The sequence below is a fragment of the Erpetoichthys calabaricus genome, chromosome 4 (genome assembly GCF_900747795.2).
Source record: "Erpetoichthys calabaricus chromosome 4, fErpCal1.3, whole genome shotgun sequence".
Taxonomy (NCBI): Eukaryota; Metazoa; Chordata; class Cladistia; order Polypteriformes; family Polypteridae; genus Erpetoichthys; species Erpetoichthys calabaricus.
The window spans coordinates 169,472,484-169,495,037 of NC_041397.2; the positions used below are offsets into that span (position 1 = coordinate 169,472,484).

Below are 22,554 nucleotides of genomic sequence, written 5' to 3' on the forward strand. Positions count from 1 at the left end.
CATCAATGTATCAAGTACTCGTTCTCACATCCATGGCTCATGAGAGCGGCAGTAACTGCAGTTTGCTACTCCCAGCAGCATTCGAGTATATCTTACAGCTGTTTCACTATGACGATAGTTTTGTTCTTTGAGAGACCCAATAAAGTTCTATTGGAAAATATGCGTGTGTACACACAGGCGAGTTTATAAAACATTGTTATGATTTGCTGAATTTATCTAAGGATTTGACTCACTAATTTGTGTGTCGCAAAACACTTAAGCTGCAGCCAAAGCCAACTTTCATGTACTTTCATGATGTCTGTATTATGCATTGACAAGTTTCACCTTTATATAATTATACAGACAGTGAGTAACAGCTGCTGTATACCAAAGTGGAGTTTGTCGTGACATACCTTAGTTCTAATTTTTCAATGAGATTTTTTATTCTCTGCTTTCAATGAAAGATGTTTTAATTTATCATTGTGTTTCATTCGAGTTATGTGGTAATGTGATACAATTCACGATAAAAGGACACATTTTGTTTTGGCAGTATTTTCTATTGCAAAATTCACTTTTGTCTCATGCCTACCTTCCACAGCACAAAGAAACACAAGATAGGTGAATTGGCGATGCTATATTGGCCCCAGTGTGAATGTGCGATCAACCTATGATAGTCTGTTTCCTTGTCCACAGATTATTCCAGCCTTGCACCCAACGTTTGCTTGCATAGGCACCAGCTTTCCTTCGACCATGCTCTGGATAAGCAGGCTTGTAAAATAGATGGATAATGTGCTATATTCAGACTTCAAACCTGTTAACAGTAGAAGACTTCTGTAAATTTAGTAGCTCACAGTTGCAAGTCATTGCAATTATTCTAAGTAGATACTAGAGACATTATTGATATATCTGTACATGCAGACACAAGAGAGGAGTCACTCTGCAAGACTTTCTTACAAAAATACTCGCATGCTGCAAAACATTTCAGAAAACACATAGCAATTGGGCTATAATAACAGCCTTTTTTTTCATTTTCATATTTCTCTAAAAGGAATTAATCTATGTCACATAAGTAAAAAAAAGAAATGGCTTTGCATCACAATATATTTAAAAGGCAAGTAACTTCCCATTTAGCCTGCCAGAAAAACAGACAACTTTCAGTAATAGTGAGAATATAATCATAATCTTTCCATGCAGTACCCAATAAATTTAAAAGTAATTTACAACCCTGAAATAAACGGACTAGCCTAATATAATTACATAATGATTTGCACTAAACATTTACCCTGGTTCATGTACCTTACAAAAGTATGCAAATAAAGCAATATCACCATCCAATCAATGTAAAATGTTACAGTATACTTTGAATGAAATCAGCCTTTAGGAATGCAATCTAAACCAGCAGCTCCAATCCTATTGCCACGTTGATCGCTGAATTTAATTTTACTGTATCTGTGCCTCCAATGTTACATCAGTCCGAGGATTATTATTGTTGCTATTATTTTATTATTTATATTGTAGCTGCTAACTTTCCCTACAATTGTGAATATTTTCAAGGTGTTATTTTTAACTTGTACACCTGTCATTTGGAGCCATTTAAATCCAGCACAAGATAAAACCTTTTTCTTTAGTATCAAGCAGAAGTCAAGTTCCATTCTACGCCTATACCAGCATGTTAAAGACTTTATTCAGTCACATGGCACAAACTTCATTGCAAACCAAAATAAACAGAAAGAAATCACAATAAGACTGTGCAGAAGGTGGGATCAAATTGTGGAAGTGGAAGGAAACCCCACTTTGCACAGGAGAACAAAGCGAGTCTGGACTTCAGTTTTTAAATCTCAATCCAAATGACAACACCATATTTACAGTACAGTGGCCCTGTCACTGCAGTGGGGTATTGGAACCCACACACTTTCAACACGGTAAGCACCCCCTACTGGTCTCACCAACACCTCTTCTAGTGGCAACCCAAGCTTTTTCTAGATGGTTTCCCAATCAAGTACTGTCCGAGCCTGATTTTACATTAATATCACCATCAATTAGAATTAATCAGGGCAATTCTTTATCATTAATGGTAAGTTATGCCTTAGTACTAATAGCACAGATTAGAAAAGGATAAAACATTACACAGTAACATTATGTTGAATAAAATATTTTTAAAAGGGATAGAATTTGATTGTACACATTTTCAATGAAAAAGCATAACATAACATAGTATAACATTAGTCGCTGGTGTTCCCCTCTTCAAAGGAAAATAACTTAATGTAAACTCTTCTTGGTATTGCCTATTTTTCACTTATACCAAGTAGTAAATATATCTCTCCACTCCTCTACACAGAACTGTTTCAGTTGTGTGGCTTTTTAAGATTTTATGTTTAGTCCATTTTATATCCATCTTTATACATTCATGGCATTCTCATAGAAATTAGATCTGGACTGTGACTTGGCTATTACCAAACTATAGATTGACTTTTTCTGTGGAGAATTTCCTTGAGGGTTTTTGATCACGTCCCATTGCAAGATACATTTTCAGGTCAGCTTGAGTTGTAGCTTTCTGGTTTGTTTAGGTGTTCTTCTCTTGACTTTAAAATTCACAAAGTTATTTTGCAACTGCAGGGCCCAAAGAAATCAGCTATAATTTTTGGGTCTTTGAATGGTCTATTAAACTTAACTTTCAGAGTAATTTGTTAGATTAAGTCTGATTTCCTAAATTCACTTTTTATGGAGTATTAACATATATTATAATAATATTGTAAACGCTCCAACTTTAAGATTAACCAGCTTCGGAAATGGTAAGTCAAGTGTTTAATATGTATGTTGATGCTCATTGGTTTGTGAGTATCACTGTTATAGGTTTGTAAGTTTTATTTAAGCTAACCTCTTACATTCATAAAATATTTAACCATGTAAATATAAAAAAATGATAAATGGTTTTCTTCATTATGTCCTCATTATTGTTGATCCATAGCTCTCAAAAAATATTCAAGACAGTCTTATACTATCACAATAAATGGTCAATGTAACCAGAAATTTATAGTTCATTTTTAATGTAAGAATTATACTGAAAATTTTGTGACAAATGAGATGAAAAGAAAAAAACATTGAAAAACAGTGAATGGTGTTCAGGCAGTGCTTGAAATGGGCTGGTACTCCATCTTCAAGATGGAATTCAATCGACTTTCAGTGTCTGGCAACGATTGATCGATGTTGACACCTATTTTTGCCATAATGGTGACCACTGCAACCTCTTCAAGGGAAAAACCCAACAAGAGCAGGTTCTGAGGTATCCCAAGGTTCAAATGTCACTGTATCACAATAAAAAAAATAATTCCAGTACTTTGCTTCCACTTCAAGCACTGCTTTTAGGTAATATTTCATGATGTCCAAACAAGGTTTACACATGTATAGTTTTTGCAATGGGAATGCATTTTACTGATGCCAGTATTTTATCACTTTAAAACATTTCCTTTGTTTTTCTTTGGTGTATTACAGGAAAGGAGGCAGCAGGAAAGTAATCAAAGGACATTAGAGAAGAGACATTACACCTTATTTAAGTTGTAAGTATTTAAAATAATTTTAAAAGTGAAACAGCTGAATTATTAGATACAGGAATGATTTTTGAGTTCTAACTCTAAACAAGACTTCCACACCACTTACTTATAATGCATCAATTTTGATGTGGCAGCTTATATAACAGACATGTATTTTGAAATATAGAAAGTACCTGGAGAAAACATAATGAGTCAGAGGCACTGTATTAGCTGGAGATGATCCCGGGTCTTAGTTCATATTTATTGTAACAAGACTTAGATTTGGGTTTAATGCTGTTGCAGTGTGCCCCAGTACTGTGGACTAGCAGTGGACCAAGATTAAGACTAAGTGCAGTTGCAGCGTCCTTTTTAAAGTCAGAGAAGGGGAACAAAGTTGCATACTAACTTAGACCAACACATGAGCAGGACTAACGTACTTAGTATGGTAGGTAATGTTACAAAGTTAATTCTGCATGAATCAGACATGCTGTTAAAGACATGGAAAAGCACAAATATGCCATTAAAAACATATTTTAGGTTTACATTTGAACTGAAATATAATATGATATCAAAAATTTAATTCACAGCAGAGAAAAAGACAAGCAGTGTGTGGAAATATTTACATTACATAATGTAAGAAAATTTTGAATCAACATATGTTTTACCATTAATCTTCTGTTAAAAGACACAGAGTTAGTGTCCCTAATTAAAAAATCGTGTGGCCGCCAGTTTGGAAAGTGCACACTGAAAGATGCTTCAAGTTTCCTGCACGCTGTATTTTTCAGAGTATCAGGAAGATATCTTTGCAAGGTATCCTTCCAGATCTGATATGAGATCTCTCACAATATGTATTATAGCACAAGTGCTCTATTATGAAGACCGAGGCACTGAGACAATGAGGCATTCTTTGCGCATATTGTTCTGCATTCCGCTAGGTGTTTTATATGCTTTGGTGACTGTTGGATTCATTTGGTTATTGGGAAAAGCTTGGCACGGAATAAATGACAAGTATCATCTCTTATGCATTATCTACATAATTGGGAAATGAGTTACAGCAAGACCACTTCAAGACGACCACAGTCCTCCGGATGTCACACGCACATATTTAAAGTCTATGAACATCACATATAAAAATAAAATTAAATTAAATAAAGGCCAAATTTTATGTGGCTTTTTATATATAGTGTAGTTTTTCACTTTAGATACTTTGCTATTAAATAATAATTAATTTTGTGGCGACTCAAGGCCCTTTTCTGGTGTAACTTTTTAAAAAGGAGCCTCCAAGATTTCCAGATGTTGGGGGCTCAAATGCAAATATGTCACTGAGTGCAACAGTTTTTTTTTAATTAAGCTTCTATAAGGATGTACTTTATCCCTGTGCTCTGTCCCTTTAAAATAAGAGGAATAAAATAGGCTGCACATCATTAATTGAGAGACAAAGAGACATTAACTGGTGAGCCACCAGTAATGGACAATCAAACAGCCAGCAGAGCAAACCAAGGAGAAACATGAAGTCAAAACAAGTATAAATCATCAACCATATTTACTTTAAATTGAAATTCATAAGTTTAAAAAAAGAAAAATATTCACTTATAACCGTATTATAAGTTTACTGCAATATTGGGTTCAGGGGGATTACATTTGCATGTGATGCCTGCAGTACAATCCCCAGTAAATTAGGGATCTTTCAGATTTTTTAAAGGAAAAGACTGACACTTGCACCAAGAGTATACTGTCTTGATGAACTGTCCAAACGGACTCAAAATACCTATCCATAAAGAGAACATTAATAGAGACACAGTTTGAGTAGATAAATGCTGCTATCTATATTGCTGTCACATTAATGAATTTGTGAGAGAGACTCTTTGAATTAAAATTGACACATCAAATGGTTTTCACATCCTAAAACATAGTTTGCATACATGAAACGGTTAAATTAATTACTGCTGTACAGGAAATGTCTAAGGCTGTTTACAGGTAAACAGGCTGCTTGCAGTAAAATGCTTTCCTTATCTATGCATTTTGCCTGAGGGCAAGAAGAGGACCAGAAGTTTAAATGTTTGCCAAACCAGAAACAAGTCGAAATCTTAAACACCAAACCCTAAACACCAAAGCCATCTTGTAAATCAGAAATCAAAGTGAGACAGAGACATGGCAGAATTGGAAACCAGGCAGTAGGGAAAGAATACACGTTTCATTTTATATAATGCTGATATCGAATGAATGTGCATGAGATTTAATGGGTCACACTGATGAGGCAAGGAGTGGCTCATGCTGCGTAACTTCCAACTGGGAGCTGTGTGTCAGTAATGCTAATGATAATGTTGCTTCACCAAGAATAATTAGCCATTACATTTAGGAAACATCTAACTGTGTAGAACCCATACAGAATGAGCTAGACAAAAAAAGACAGCCTAAATTCCCATATAATATGGTTCTGAAAAAAATTTCAAGAGAGAAAAAAAATTCTCCAAGTGCACAATTCATAACATTATGTTTTTACATTAGAGTTAAATTGTATTGTTTTATTACTACTGTGTCCTTTCACAGTCCCCCTTCATATACATTTTAAAATACGGGGTGGGCAAAAGGTTTAAAGTTGTGAGTATGCAAAACACAGTTTACTGTTGTATTATTTAATTTTTATATTGTATTATTTATTTTTATTATGTGTCTTAATAAAGTGTGCTTGAGTGTAGCAGGTAGACTACAAAAATGTGTAAATAATGAAGGCTGGCAAATTGAGAACTTACACGATTGTCCCTAAGGGCACTGTACCATTCTTTTGAGATAATAAAGTTAATAAAGCTATTGTATTAATCATAACCTACTGTATATGTCTTTTTCCATACGAATAACTGTAAACCTACTTTTGTCCACCTCTATATATGTATTGTTTACTGTACATAATCAAGAATGATGACACTCTCCTGTGTTTGTAACAGAATGAGTTGCAGCTAAATGGATTAAAAGAGGTTGGTCCAAAAAGAAGAATTAAACAGAAATATAAGAATCGAAAATAACAGCAACAAAATTAATTTATCATGAAACACATACATCAGAATGAAATAGTATTATTTAGTGCAGCTGTATTCTGAAGTAGTCAAACCAGGCCACAGGGGATGCACAAACTAGTGTGTTTCTTTGTGCCGGTCCCAAGCCTGGATAAATGGGGAGAATTACGTCAGGAAGGGCATCCGGTGTAAAATTTTGCCAAATCAATATGCAGACAACAATACAAATTTCCATACCAGTTTCGGTCGAGTCACAGGTTAACAACGACTGCCACCAGTACTGTTAGCCAACAGGGTGCTGGCAGAATTTGGGCTACTGTTGGCTGAAGAAGAAGAAGGTAGAAGAAGAGGGGGGAGACATGTCCAGAGGCAGGAGGAGAGGAGGAAAGTAAAGAGAGTGGAACTGAGGGTAGGAACTTTGAATGTTGGTAGTGTGACTGGTAAGGGGAGAGAGTTAGCAGATATGATAGAGAGAAGGAAGGTTAATATATTGTGCGTGCAAGAGACTAAACGGAAGGGGAGTAAGGCCTGGTGGATCGGAGGTGGATTCAAATTGTTCAATCATGGTATGGATGGAAGGAGAAATGGAGTAGGGGTTATTCTGAAGGAACAGTATGTCAAGAGAGTTTTGGAGGTGAAAAGAGTGTCAGACAGAGTAATGATTATGAAGCTGGAAATTGGAGGTGTGATGATGAATGTTGTTAGTGCAATATGCACCACAAGTAGGGTGTGCAATGGGTGAGAAAGAAGATTTTTATAGTGAGTTGGTTGAAGTGATGAACAGTGTACCCAAGGGACAGGAAGTGGTGATTGGTGCGGATTTCAATGGGCGTGTTGGTGAAGGGAAGAGTGGAGATGAGGAGGTGATGGGTAGGTATGGTGTCAAGGAGAGGAATGAAGTAGGTCAGAGGATAGTGGATTTTTCCAAAAGGATGAACATGGCTGTTTTGAATATGTATGTTAAGAAGAGGGCGGAACATAGGGTTAGGGTTAGGGTGGAGAGTGGAGGAAAATGCACACAGGTAGATTACATCCTATGCAGAAGAGCTGATCTGAAGGAGATTGAAGACTGCAAAGTGGTGGCAGGGGAAAGTGTAGCTAAGCAGCATAGGATGGTGGTCTGTAGGATGACATTGGAGATCAAGAAGAGGAAGAGAGTGAGGGCAGAGCCAAGGATCAAATGGTGGAAGTTGAAAAAGGAAGACTGTAAGGTTGAGTTTAGGGAGGAGGTGAGACAGGCACTGGGTGGCAGTGAAGAGTTACCTGACAACTGGGAAGCTACATCAGATGTAATAAGGGTGACAGCAAGAAGGGAGCTTAGCGTGACATCTGGAAAGAGGAAGGAGGAAAAGGAAACCCGGTGGTGGAATGAGGAAATACAGGAGAGTATACAGAGGAAGAGGATGGCAAAGAAGAAGTGGGATAGTCAGAGAGATGCAGAAAGTGGACAAGAGTACAAGGAGATAAGGCACAAGGTGAAGAGAGAGGTGGCGAAGGCTAAAGAAAAAGCGTATGATGAGTTGTATGAGAGGTTGGACACTAAGGAGGGAGAAAAGGACCTGGACCGATTGGCTAGACAGAGGGACCGAGCTGGGAAAGATGTGCAGCAGGTTAGGGTGATAAAGGATAAAGATGGAAACATACTCACAAGCGAGGAGAGTGTGTTGAGCAGATGGAAAGAGTACTTTGAGAGGCTGATGAATGAAGAGAACGAGAGAGAGAAGAGGTTGGATGATGTGAAGATAGAGAATCAGAAAGTGCAATGGATTAACAAGGAGGAAGTAAGGACAGCTATGAAGAGGATGAAAAATGGAAAGGCCGTTGGTCCAGATGACATGCCTATGGAAGCATGGAGGTGTTTAGGAGAGATGGCAGTGGAGTTTTTAACCAGATTGTTTAATGGAATCTTGGAACGTGAGAGGATAAAATAATAATAATAATAGGTTACATTTATTGAGCACCTTTCACAAACCCAAGGTTGTTTTACATACAGAGTAAAAAAAAAAATTACACAGATGACAAAAGTTCGTAGAAGAGGAAAGTTTTCAGTTGCGATTTAAAAGTGCAGAAACAGGAGCAATCTCGATGAGACTGAGGAAGAGAGTTCCAGAGTTGAAGTGCTATAGGATGCCTGAGGAGTGGAGAAGAAGTGTACTAGTGCCGATATTTAAGAGTAAGGGGGATGTGCAGGACTGCAGTAACTACAGGGGAATAAAATTGATGAGCCACAGCATGAAGTTATGGGAAAGAGTAGTGGAAGCTTAAGAAGTGAGGTGATGATTAGTGAGCAGCAGTATGGTTTCATGCCAAGAAAGAGCACCACAGATGCAATGTTTGCTCTGAGGATGTTGATGGAGAAGTTTAGAGAAGGCCAGAAGGAGTTGCATTGCGTCTTTGTGGACCTGGAGAAAGCATATGACAGGGTGCCTCAAGAGGAGCTGTGGTATTGTATGAGGAAATCGGGAGTGGCAGAGAAGTATGCAAGAGTTGTACAGGATATGTAGGAGGGAAGTGTGACAGTGGTGAGGTCTGCGGTAGGAGTGACAGATGCATTCAAGTTGGAGGTGGCATTACATTAGGGATCGGCTCAGAGCCCTTTGTTATTTGCAATGGTCATGGTCAGATTGGCAGACAAGATTAGACAGGAGTGCCCGTGGACTATGATGTTTGCTGATGACATTGTGATCTGTAGCGATAATAGGGAGCAGGTTGAGGAGACCCTGGAGAGGTGGAGATATGCTCTAGAGAGGAGAGGAATGAAGGTCAGTAGGAACAAGACAGAATACAGGTATATGTGTGTAAATGAGAGGGAGGTCAGCTGGAATGGTGAGGATGCAGGGAGAAGAGCTGGCAAAGGTGGATGAGTTTAAATACTTGGGATCAACAGTACAGAGTAATGGGGATTGTGGAAGAGAGGCGAAAAAGAGAGTGCAGGCAGGGTGGAATGGGTGGAGAAGAGTGTCAGGAGTAATTTGTGACAGATGGGTATCAGCAAGAGTGAAAGGGAAGGTCTACAGGATGGTAGTGAGCCCAGCTATGTTATATGGGTTGGAGACGGTGGCACTGACCAGAAAGCAGGAGACAGAGCTGGAGGTAACAGAGTTAAAGATGCTAAGATTTGCACTGGGTGTGACGAGGATGGATAGGATTAGAAATTAGTACATTAGAGGGTCAGCTCAAGTTGGACGGTTGGGAGACAAAGACAGAGAGGCGAGATTGCGTTGGTTTTGTTCATGTGCAGAGGAGAGATGCTGGGCATATTGGGAGAAGGATGCTAAGGATAGAGCTGCCAGGGAAGAGGAAAAGAGGAACGCCTAAGCGAAGGTTTATGGATGTGGTGAGAGAGGACAGGCAGGTGATGGATGTAACAGAGCAAGATGCAGAGGACAGAAAGATATGGAAGAAGATGATCCACTGTGGCAACCCCTAACGGGAGCAGCCAAAAGAAGAAGAAGAAGTATTCTGAAGTAGTCACAGCATAATGTTCTGTTGTTTTTTGGAAGAAAAATGATTTACAGTCCAGTTTATGATTAATAGTATGGTAATCCAGATTTTAATCAGATCAAGGTTTGTTCAGTTACAAACAGCCTTTTAGAAGCAGTGTTCTGTACATGGTATATAGTCCATTGATCCAAAGTGTTTAGAATATCCAGTTAATATGTTTGGTGCAATCCATCAGGTTTCGCAGATGCTACATATTAAATCCAGTTCACTTAAATGCTGCCTTAAAGACATATTATACACGGTTGGACATTTTTGAAAACCTTGAGGTAAACAAGTCCATGGATACTGTATATTTCCTATAGTAAAGGCAAACCATAATTGTAAATCTGGATGTAACAGTATTGGCAAAAATCCATTACACAAGTTAATTGTCGAAATGAAAGCATGTTTATGTTTCAAGGCCATTAATATAGTGGAAGGATTAGCTATTAATGGTGTTAATTCATCCTCTCATTTACTCAAAGCTTTGTAATCCATGGTTATGCTGCATATGCCATTCATCTTCTATACTGGCCAAATAGGACTACTGCATGGTGAGCCTGTTTTATGTCATCCTTCAACAACTGTGCTACTACTGATTTAGCTTTTTCCAAGGCTTGTATTGGATACTGCTTTGGAAGTAGGGGAGGAGTATAACTAGAGCTGAACAGCTTCCAGTTATGTATGGTTTTAACCCAAATTAATAAGGCAGAAAAGTTTTCTTTTAAACTAGTTTCTCATCCTTTAATGTGTAGCTTATCTTTTAGTAATGCATATATGGGCCATGTAGTTTCTACTTTTTCATACCAAGTCTAACAACTGCTTCTGCTGATAATGTCTTTTTTTTTTTAATTTCTCAAGCAAGGCTTCAATGTTACTTCTCACCTCCTGAACTCTTTTGTGACTCAACTGGACTTTCCTGTTTCTACATTCTTTTGCCCCCAAGAACTGCAATTACCCGGTGTCTTTCCTTTCATTAACAATTCCCACTTTGTTAGATGCATGATAAACTTGCCAAACATACCTTCAGTCATCTCTGAATATTCCACCCATATACTTATATTTCTAAAACACTTTCACTGGCCTTCTTACTACTTGCACTAGCCATTCTTCAATCAATAACAGTAACAAAACTTTCTAAAATGGTAAAAAATAAAATGTCTGTAACCAACATGCATCCAAATATTTCACAGCTGTTTCAGTTCTCACTTTATTAGCCTTCTTTTTGTTTTTTGCGCATGAACGAAAAGCTACAATGTACTGTTGTATCCAAAAAATGTAATCCCTGCGTATTCCTAAATTTCTTCAATTATCAAATACATTGTGTAATCCCTTTTCTTACTGCATTAATTTACTGTACCTGGTGTTCTATATCATTTCACATAGTGATACTGATTTCCACTTGTCCCTTTATTCCCAACTGTTACTAAATTTGTCATTTTCCCATTTTTATCTCTCTTTTTCTCCAATTTCCTTTTAAGTACCTGCACGGTTAACTTCTGCTAATTACCTTCTTTCTCGTTTTTGACTTTTTGTCTAGTTTCTTCCCTTTGCCTTGACTTAAATAACAGAGTAAAGCACCATGGACTGTTTTTACCCATTGGTTTCTGTTTCTTAAAGGAGATATTTGAATTCATATAGAAAGCTGCAAGGACAGATGTATGACATTGAGTGTCATTCAAATATAAATTGCTTCATCTTGTTTTGACGTTGCTTAAATTTTACTGTACAATGGTACTGACTGGTACTTAGCACTAGTTAAACGGTAAAAAAAAAGAGACAACAATGAAAGAAAAAACTTACCAAATTTTGAAAATTCAGAACAGAAAGTTTAAGTAAATAAATGTAAATTTAACATATAAGAAATAAAGAGGGAATTAGGTATGCAATAAGGGTCAGAAGTCTCCATGTCAGGTAACCTGTAATGGTAAACAATATGGCCATGGCTATGGGAAAAACAATATACAATGGTGGTGGCTTCAAAAGGTACCTAACAATGGCATCACCAATATAACATCAATTTTATTAATGTCCACATCACTGAGACAAACTTAACAATTTTATTATGTTTTTGGTCAAGTTCACATGCCCAGGTCATTATACACCTACCTTTTGATTTATTAATGTTTGGAAAGTGCAGCAGAAACTTTTTAACTTTAATTTAAACAAAGTTATCTTTGAATTAACACAATTCAAACAGGGGTGTTGTGAGCCGTCAGTATGGTGGAGTAGGACAATTATGTTAGGCCAGGACAAGGTTAGAAAGAGCTGTGTGCTGCAATAATGGTCTTCTCCAAATGACAAAAATGTCCGTAAAGAAAGAAAACAGAGTGCACATGCAAAATGCCATATTGCTCACAAGAGGGCTCGGCTTGTTTTCAGTTTCTGAATTTGTGCACAGCCTTACAGGTGACCAGTGACTACTCTTACCATTCAGCATTCTGGAATGTATACTACATTTTGACATGGTTTCAGTGAATCATCTTCTTCTTCTTCTGGCTGCTCCTTTTAGGGGGTGCCACAGTGGATCATATTTTTCCATATCCTTCTGTCTTCTGCACCTTGTTCTGTTATACCCATCACCTGCATGTCTTCTTTCACCACATCCGTAAACCTCCTCTTAGGCCTTCCTCTTTTCATTTTTCCTGGTAGCTCTATCCTTAACATCCTTCTCCCAATATAAAGGCCATTAATAACTTCTTTTTACCTCAATGGAATTTTTTCTTTGCCTTTTCCTAATTTGTTGGGGAATACTTTTGTTTTCTGGTACATCATTTCCAAGTATCTAACCTTTGTTTGAATCAAAAAATGGACCTATAGCCTCAGAGACATTAACGTAAGGCCACAGATGGTTTACATTTCTTGTAGGAGCTGGAAAGTATGTTATATTGTTAACAATTAGATTTGCAACTGCACTTGCATGTAAGCAGACATGCTGCATACTTTTTCATTGCAACTCCCACATAAAATGGGACTCTGAGAATAACCCCACCATGTCTTCTGAGTACTGTACACACACACACACAACCGCTTTATTCTGGAATACACTATGCAAACTGTCAACAATGACTAAGAAGAAAAAGAAATCCATTTTTAAAGCAAATTAATAAGCTAACACATTAAGGAATGTTTTGAGTCAAATAAGAGAGATTTGAATAGGCGGCATTCTTGAAAGAGATGCAAATAATTACCAAAGGAGCAAAATCTTCAGCAAACTTAATTTTGTTTATCTTTACAACTTTGATCATGATTGTGGTTAGCTGGTCTATTCTCTATGCAAAACACCTTTTTTCACATTCACGGATACTTTTTTGGCATGTAATAACGTTCTTTGACATCTTTGCTTATGTCAGCAAAAACTTTCCACAAAACCCAAACCACATCCTCCTGAAGGTATTAACTGTTAAGAGACACTAACAAGTGAGCTCCTAAAGATCTAGAGATGTGACATGCTAGCTACCCATTCTTGTGGTAAATCTCTACTCAAAACATTTCAGTCTGATTACATTTGATACTTGTTGAGGACTTGAGCCAGGTCCAGTTGTAATCTAAGATGGGTCAGATTTCCATGTAAACCGCAAAATATTAGAAAGAGTTCCCCTCGGTTTTAGATGGCTTAGGGGTCTATTTTAACAGTGGAGAATATAGAATTTAATTTCACATGTGTACATTCTTTATCCATCAACATTCACTACAAAAGTTTGCATTGATCAGCAGTAAACCCATTCATATGTACTTTTTTATTACATGTACAAATATCTACTGGACTTGGCCTGACTATTGTATCCACCTGTCATGATTTATAGGAATATCTTTATTTTCTTTCAGTTTTAATAATATTTTTGATAATTTTTTATTACTTTGGTCCCCATTAGATAGATAGATAGATAGATAGATAGATAGATAGATAGATAGATAGATAGATAGATAGATAGATAGATAGATAGATAGATAGATAGATAGATAGATAATCCCAAGGGGAAATTCACAACTATGATTGGGCATGGAGGCTATCATTTGATGAAGAGTTTTGTCTTGGCAACACCCTATCATTAAATGTTACCACAGTCTCTAAGACCACAATGCCGTTACTATAAAGCATTGAAGAGTGTGAAAATCAGCACCTTTATGGTAGATGTGTGTGCAAATTGTAATTAAGGAAAGCATGTGTTGTAATTTTAGGGTCTCTGCTTTGCTACACCTTACTCACACTTTTCATTTTCATTTGATGCTGGTGTTATTGACTTCCTAGTTACGAGGTGACTCTCCCATTGATAACCCCTAAAGGCTAAATTCATCCCCTGGGTCTTCTTATTCAAAAAAATCTTCTGACTTTCCAGTTTCCACTTTGACCATAATACTAACGGAAGCAACCATGGCAGAGAAAAAGGATGTTACAGGAGGAAAGTTAGAATTAGCCAGAGCAGACACATTAAAGTTCAGAGATTGTTCATCAAGTTTAAAAGGAGATTGCTAAATCCAATATCACTAAAAAACATTTTCTTTATTTTACAAGAAAGTTCAAATGCGATTTAATGTACGAGGCTATCTTTTATAACATGGTTTACATGATGTCACTGGTCACCATGACATAGGAACCACGTAGTATTGTATTCAGACACACAAAATAGTAGCACCCATAAAGGCCAAAAATACAAAATAATGGTGTCCATAAAACAAAATACTCAATATGTTGGCACCAAAAATATTTTAAAGTGCCAAAAGAATGCTATCTTTGAAATAAACTATAAATAAAAAATTAAACAAAAATAGACCATTATTTGTGTACTCCTGGCACTGACTACATGAATATTATGAAGAAAACCAAGGCAGTGCAGCTCAACAAGCGGCTGGCCATAATGTCAACAAAAACAGAGCTCATTCTGTTATCCTGATGGTTCAAGCTCAACATTTACCTATCAAAAAGACTGAATTTAAGGTACTGCGGAGTTACCTGCTTAAGGTATGAAAATGTCTTGTGGCAGGAGCCTGGGGGTCAGACCCAGCCGGGATGCCTGGAAGGACTGGGAGGGGGTCTATACGTCCCCCGGGCCACGAGGGGGCAACCGCCCTGGAGAATGAGAGGACCACGGGGACAGAGCAAGGAGGCTCAAACCCACTGGGGCCCATGGCCACCGCCAGGGGGTGCCCTGAGCATCGTGGAGCCTGGGAGAATCTGCAGTTCCGTCACACCTGGGAAGGTGGAGGAAGGACTTTCCAGGGACGCCCGGAGTGCTTCCGGGTGCTCATGTGGCACTTCCACCACACCAGGAAGTGCCGCCAGAAGGACATCAACGAGCACCTGGAGCATGTTCGGGTGACTATAAAAGGGACCGCCTTCCTACAGTCGGGGAGCGAGAGTTGGGTGCTGGAAGAGGATGAAGCTACAGTGATAGGAAGAAAGGCGGCCCACGGATGATTAAGGGCCCGTGGAAGTGTGTTTTGGTGCTGGAAGCACTGTATGTGTGCGGGACTTGTGTCTTGGGGGACTTTATCTTTAATAAACGTGTGTGTTTTAAGAACTGCCGGTGTCCGTCTGCTTGTGTCCAGGCTGAACCTCTCACAGTCTATATTTGTTCACGCTTTTTATAAACACTGGTACCGAGTTATTTGCAGAAGTATTTGCACATTTATTTGCTTAAACTTTTACATATGGGGAAATATGCACTGAATCACTAAAGCGATGTTTGTATTGAGTTTTGCCATTAGATTCAACAGAAAAATAATTTAAGGACACTGATGAGTTATAAATATCTGCATGAAATGCTCCGATTTACAGTTTAAAACCAAGACAAAGACCAACATTTTCAAGAAAGAAGAAAAGGCAGGACAAGATTTATAATCTTTAACCTATCATTAAACTAAGTAAAGTATGAATATTGACATTGTGTCTGTATGGGTTTTCTTGAAGTAATCCAGTTAACTTCATAAAATTAAAACATACAGTCATATGAAAAAGTTTGGGAACCCCTCTTAATTCTTTGGATTTTTGTTTGTCATTGGCTGAGCTTTCAAAGTAGCAACTTCCTTTAATATATGACATGCCTTATGGAAACAATAGTATTTCAGCAGTGACATTAAGTTTATTGGATTAACAGAAAATATGCAATATGCATCATAACAAAATTAGAAGGTGCATAAATTTGGGCACCCCAAAAAAGATATTACATCAATACTTAGCTGAGCCTCCTTTTGCAAATATAACAGCCTCTAGATGCCTCCTATAGCCTTTGATGAGTGTCTGGATTCTGGATGGAGGTATTTTTGACCATTCTTCCATATAAAATCTCTCCAGTTCAATTAAATTTGATGGCTGCCGAGCATGAACAGCCTGCTTCAAATCATCCCATACATTTTTGATGATATTCAACTCAGGGGACTGTGATGGCCATTCCACAACATTGTACTTCTCCCTCTGCATGAATGCCTTTGTAGATTTCGAACTGTGTTTTGGGTCATTGTCTTGTTGGAATATCCAACCTCTGCATAACTTCAACTTTGTGACTGATGCTTGAACATTATCCTGAAGAATTTGTTGATACTGGGTTGAATTCATCTGACCCTCAACTTTAACAAGGGCCCCAGTCCCTGAACTAGCCACACAGGCTCCACAGCATGATGGAACCTCCACCAAATTTGACAGTAGGTAGCAGGTGTTTTTCTTTTAATGCGGTGTTCTTCTTCCACCATGCAAAGCGCTTTTTGTTATGACCAAATAACTACATTTTTGTCTCATCAGTCCAAAGCACTTTGTTCCAAAATGAATCTGGCTTGTCTAAATGAGCATTTGCATACAACAAGCGACTCTGTTTGTGGCGTGAGTGCAGAAAGGGCTTCTTTCTCATTACCCTGCCATAAAGATGTTCTTTGTGCAAACTGCGCTGAATTGTAGAACGATGTGCAGATATACCATTTGCAGCAAGATGTTCTTGCAGGTCTTTGGAGGTGATCTATGGGTTGTCTGTAACCATTCTCACAATCCTGCACATATGCCGCTCCTGTATTTTTCTTGGCCTGCCAGACCTGGGTTTAACAGCAACTGTGCCTGTGGCCTTCCATTTCCTGATTACATTCATTACAGTTGAAACTGACAGTTTAAACCTCTGAGATAGCTTTTTGTAGCCTTCCACTAAACCATGATACTGAACAATCTATGTTTTCAGATCTTTTGAGAGTTGCTTTGAGGATCCCATTCTGTCAGTCTTCAAAGGAGAATCAAAGGGAAGCACAACATGCAACTGACCAACTTAAATACCTTTTCTCAAGATTGGACATACCTGTCTATGAAGTTCAAGACTTAACGAGCTAATCCAACCAATATGGTGTTGCAAGTAACCAGTACTGAGCAGTTACATGCATTCAAATCATCAAAATTACAAGGGTACCCAAATTTTTGCACAGCCAGTTTTTCACATTTGATTTAATTTCATAAAACTAAATACTGCTTCACTAAAAATCTTTGTTCGGAAAACACCCCAGTACTCAGATGTTCCTAGGAAATGAAAGACGTACCTCTGTTATTTTTTTTGTTAAAAGTAGAGTAAATTATTATGCAGGCTGAGAAGGGTTCCCAAACTTTTTCAAATGACTGTAGAAATGTACCAAATAAATACATTGGTAACCATAAATTAATCCTGTATGAGAAAATGTGTCTTCTGATGGACTGCCCTCATCCCCTACAGGCTCAACCTCCCTTTGAACCCTGAATGAAAAGTTTGTTGCAGAAGATACTAGACACACTTAAACTGTTCCCAAGCCCAAATGTAGCTAAAAGAGATTAAAAAACCCTGTAAATTAAGTATTTAATAACAAAACAGATAGATAGATAGATAGATAGATAGATAGATAGATAGATAGATAGATAGATAGATAGATAGATAGATAGATAGATAGATAGATAGATAGATAGATAGATAGATAGATAGATAGATAGATAGATAGATAGATAGATAGATACTTTATTAATCCCCTAGGGGAAATTCACATACTCCAGCAGCAGCATACTGATAAAAACAATATTATTTAAACAGTGATAAAAATGCAGTGCAAGTTAAAAAATGCAAGGTGGAGAGTGCGAGGCAGGTATAACAGTCAATAACTTTGTACAATGTTGCCGTTTACCCCCCATGGAATTGAAGAGTCGCATAGTGTGGGGGAGGAACGATCTCCTCATTCTGTCAGTGGAGCAGGACAGTGACAGCAGTCTGTCGCTGAAGCTACTCCTCTGTTTGGAGATGACACTGTTTAGTGGATGCAGTGGATTCTCCATGATTGACAGAAGCCTGCTCAGCACCCGTTGCTTCGCCACAGATGTCAAACTGTCCAGCTCCATGCCTACAATAGAGCCTGCCTTCCTCACCACTTTGTCCAGGCATCTATACTAATAAAAGGCAAAGCCCTCACTCACTCACTCACTCACTCACTCATCACTAATTGTCCAACTTCCTGTGTAGGTGGAAGGCTGAAATTTGGCAGGCTCATTCCTTACAGCTCACTTACAAAAGTTAGGCAGGTTTCATTTCGAAATTCTACGCGTAACGGTCATAACTGGAACCTCTTTTTTGTCCATATACTGTAATAGACTGCAGCTTGATGGCCATGGGAGGCAGAGTTGCGTATCGCGTCATCACGCCTCCCACATAATCACGTGAACTGACTGTGAATGCAGTACGTAGAAAACAAGGAAGAGCCCCAAAGAGCACTGAAGAAAACATTCATTACACAATTGAGAAGGCAGCGAAACAATAAGAAGCGAGCGAGTGATGCATACACGCATATTCATAAGTGCAGCTACTGCAGAAACAAAGCACAGTGTAAACCGTAAGTTTAAATTAAGTTTATAGAAACGCTCCCGCTGCCGTTTGCAATACCATATTCGCGACATACAAGTTTAATGAGAAGACACGAGGTATAAACGAGACTTTGGATCACTTTGTAATGGAGTTAAAATTGCTGTAGCGAGAAACTTTTAAGTGCCGGGTCTTAGCTAACATTAAATAAAGCCGTGGACATCGCAACGTCACACAAGAGAGCGGCTCACGTGAACTGACTGAATGCAGCATGAGTGATCACTTCGATGAATCAAAACTGTTCAAAAAACACATTACACAATTTATAGAAACGCTCCCGCTGCCGTTTGCAATATCATATTCACGACATACAAGTTTAATGAGAAGACACGAGGTATAAATGAGACTTTGGATCACTTTGTAATGGAGTTAAAATTGCTGTAGCGAGAAACTTTTAAGTGCCGGGTCTTAGCTAACATTAAATAAAGCCGTGGACATCGCAACATCACACAAGAGAGCGGCTCACGTGAACTGACTGAACGCAGCACGAGTGATCACTTTGATGAATCAAACCTGTTCAAAAAACACATTACACAATTGATAATGTAGGAAAAGAATATGAAGCGACTGACGCATACAGACATTTTCATGAGTGCAGGTACTTCGGAAACAAAGCACTGTGTACACCTAAAGTTTAAATTAAGTTCGTAGACCTACAAAAGGTAACCATTGATTTGAGGCAAGATTGCTTTTCTCCTGTACAACTATATGTTGCATTCTCAACAGTAAGCTTGCACGGCTTGGTCATATTACAACCGGAGTGCTGAACTGACAACGTGGTATACAAAGAGAACTATAACAATCGTAATAAACGAACAATAAAACAGTGGAGAACCCGTGGATTAAATAAAAAGGCTGCTTCCTTGGCGAAGCAAGGAAAAAGGATGACCTTATATGGCGTTTGTTTATAAAACAGCGGAGAACCTGTGTAAAGGCTGCTTCACAAAAAACAGCAGAGCGCCTTATATGAGCAGGCAGTCAGCTAAAGAAGGGAATCAATAAATAACTATAATCGTAATAAACAAACAAAAAATAGCGGAGAATCCGCGGATTACATAAAGGAAATGGGTACCTGAACAGAAAAGTGAGTCTCAAATAGCTACACAATAACTATAACAATCGTAATAAACGAACAATAAAACAATACAGAACCGCTAAGCAAGGAGAAAGGACAGCCTTATATGGTGTTCGTTTATAAACAGCGGAGAGGCTGTGTAAAGGCAGCTTCACAAAAAAAACAGATCCTTAACAAATTGTTATTGGTATATTTTCCCTCAATTTAAAAAGGTTTTCTTTTCTTCTTAATAAAAATTTAAAAGCAGTACTTCGCCGCTGCGAAGCGCGCGGATTTGGCTATATATATATATATATATATATATATATATATATATATATATATATATATATATATATATATATATGTGTATATATATATATATATATATATATATATATATATATATATATATATATATATATATATATATATATGTGAATGTATGTATATATATGTATATCTATATATATATATGTAGATATGTATATATATATATATGTAGATATGTAAATATGTATATGTATATATATATGTATATATATGTGGATGTATATATGTATATATATGTATATGTAGATATGTGTATATGTAGATATGTATATATATGTAGATATGTACATATATGTTTACATAACCTCTTTAACACACTACTTCTCCGCTGCAAAGCGCGGGTATTTTGCTAGTATAATAATAAACACAAATGAAGAATGTAACAGAGTTATAGAATAACAAAACAAATCCTTACAGTCTCTCTAGGTCTGACTGTTGTGTAGTGTGGCTGTCCACTTTCCTACCTATTGGTACCTTCCGGGATTCATTTCCTCCAGCTCTTCCTTTCTTTCCTCTCTTTACTATAACCACTCTTTCTCTTGCCAGTCTCCTAACTCACATTCACTGGAGCTTTATTTAAAAAGAGTTTTTATCTTTGGGTCAAGAACCATTTCTGGGATAATATTCCAAACAACCTCTAAGCTTAGGACTTGCCTCCGGAAATCCTGGGGCAGTCTGCCTGGAACTTCCTTTAGGGGCTCCAAATATTTGTGCAGTCCACTCCTAGTCCAGGTCATCCAGTTATAATGATATATAGCAAGGAGCTCCATATTTGATAAAGGAACCTCCAGCTGCTACCATACGAAGAGAGGGTAGATACTGCCCTGTTTGTCTGCTATTGAATGCATTTTGATTTTAAATTCAGAAGTGATTTTGAACCTTTAGCTTTATTTTAATGTGAACACCACTACAACATAAAAAACATTATACATTTTTTGATTAAAAAGGCCATTATTTCCAGTAAAACTAATCATTTCCCCATTCAAGTTCTACAAGTTGCAGCATTGCTAGACTTGTATTCCAGGGCATTTTGAACTGAGATACTTGAAATACCTGATTTCCATGTCATATTCATGGTTCTTATCAAGGGGTGTTAGCAGACAGCCCCCCTCTTTAATGTTTTATTCATGGAAAGCTGGCATTCAATATGGCATTGTGTTGTAATGACCAGCACAATTTACCTCAGCAGGGATGCCACATTTTTAGGCCAGAGACCTAAAAAAAGTTAACAGTAGTAGGCCAAGTCAAAACTCTCTTCCACTTACACTATCCATGTATTTACATCTACAGTGTATCTATAAATCACCCCTCTTGTTTCCCAAATAAGTAATCATTAGATACAAAATGTGCATATAAGACCAAATGGTGCTAGTTCAATGTGAATGAACCAAAACAATCTTACCATTATGAGCAGGGTCCCAACAGACACACATTTTTTACATTTTCCAGGTATGAAGTGGGGAAACTGACTTTCAGTTCAACTTTTAATATGATGAAACAGAAACAGGTAACTCCTCAGTGGAGTATAAAGAAGAAGAAGAGGAAAGTGAATTCTTAGGCCCCATATATATAGAATTGACCTGGAAGTATCTTCTGGAAACAGGAAGTCCCACCTTAGAGGGTCAGTAACTGTCAATCATGTAATTCCACTTTTTCTTAAAGAAGGGTTATTTTTATACATAGAACATTATACATAATGTATATGTAAAAGGAAAATAGCTAACAGCAATATTGAATAGGGCAATATTAATCTGCACCACCTTTCACTGCAATAATAGTCTTGTTTGAAACATTAATAATAAAAACTCAGAGAGAAATTACATATTGTAAAACAATCACCTTTAAATGTATCTTGAATATAACACAATATTAAGCAATGAAATTCCTGAATGTTTTGAAGACCCCATAGTAAATCCCATTTATATATAAAAATATATATTGATTTATAACTTCCACTTATTAAATATTGTCTTGACAATGCTTCAAGAGATACCCAAGATCTTTAATTTTCCTTTTTTTTTCGAATGTATCTGCTTATCCATGAATCTCCTAAATTTTCTCCTGTTTTCCTTTCAAAGCTGAACATAAAGGTTTTGATTCTAACAGGACATAGCTTGCAACATAGCTTTTCAATTCCTACTGACCTAACATTTCCAAAATGCTGTTGACGAAAGATTTCATGGTCCCTAAGGTGCTGCATTCATGACTTTGTTTGTAACTATCAACACTTAATTCAGCAAAGAATAAATACTAATCAAATGATAATGCATTTGGTTTAGCATTTTGATATTTTAATATGGTCTGTTTATATT

The 22,554-nt window shown here is 37.4% G+C and overlaps 2 protein-coding genes across 2 annotated transcripts in view; both read left to right on the top strand.

Moving 5' to 3' along the window:
- Nucleotides 1-22,554, top strand: part of jagn1a (jagunal homolog 1a) — a 469,310-nt gene that overhangs the window by 134,863 nt on the left and 311,893 nt on the right. The window lies entirely within an intron of this gene.
- Nucleotides 1-22,554, top strand: part of col8a1a (collagen, type VIII, alpha 1a) — a 181,136-nt gene that overhangs the window by 117,822 nt on the left and 40,760 nt on the right. The window contains exon 4 of the mRNA XM_028799917.2: nucleotides 3,472-3,536. The gene's annotated coding sequence lies outside the window, so the exon portion shown is untranslated. The remainder of the gene's footprint in view (nucleotides 1-3,471; nucleotides 3,537-22,554) is intronic.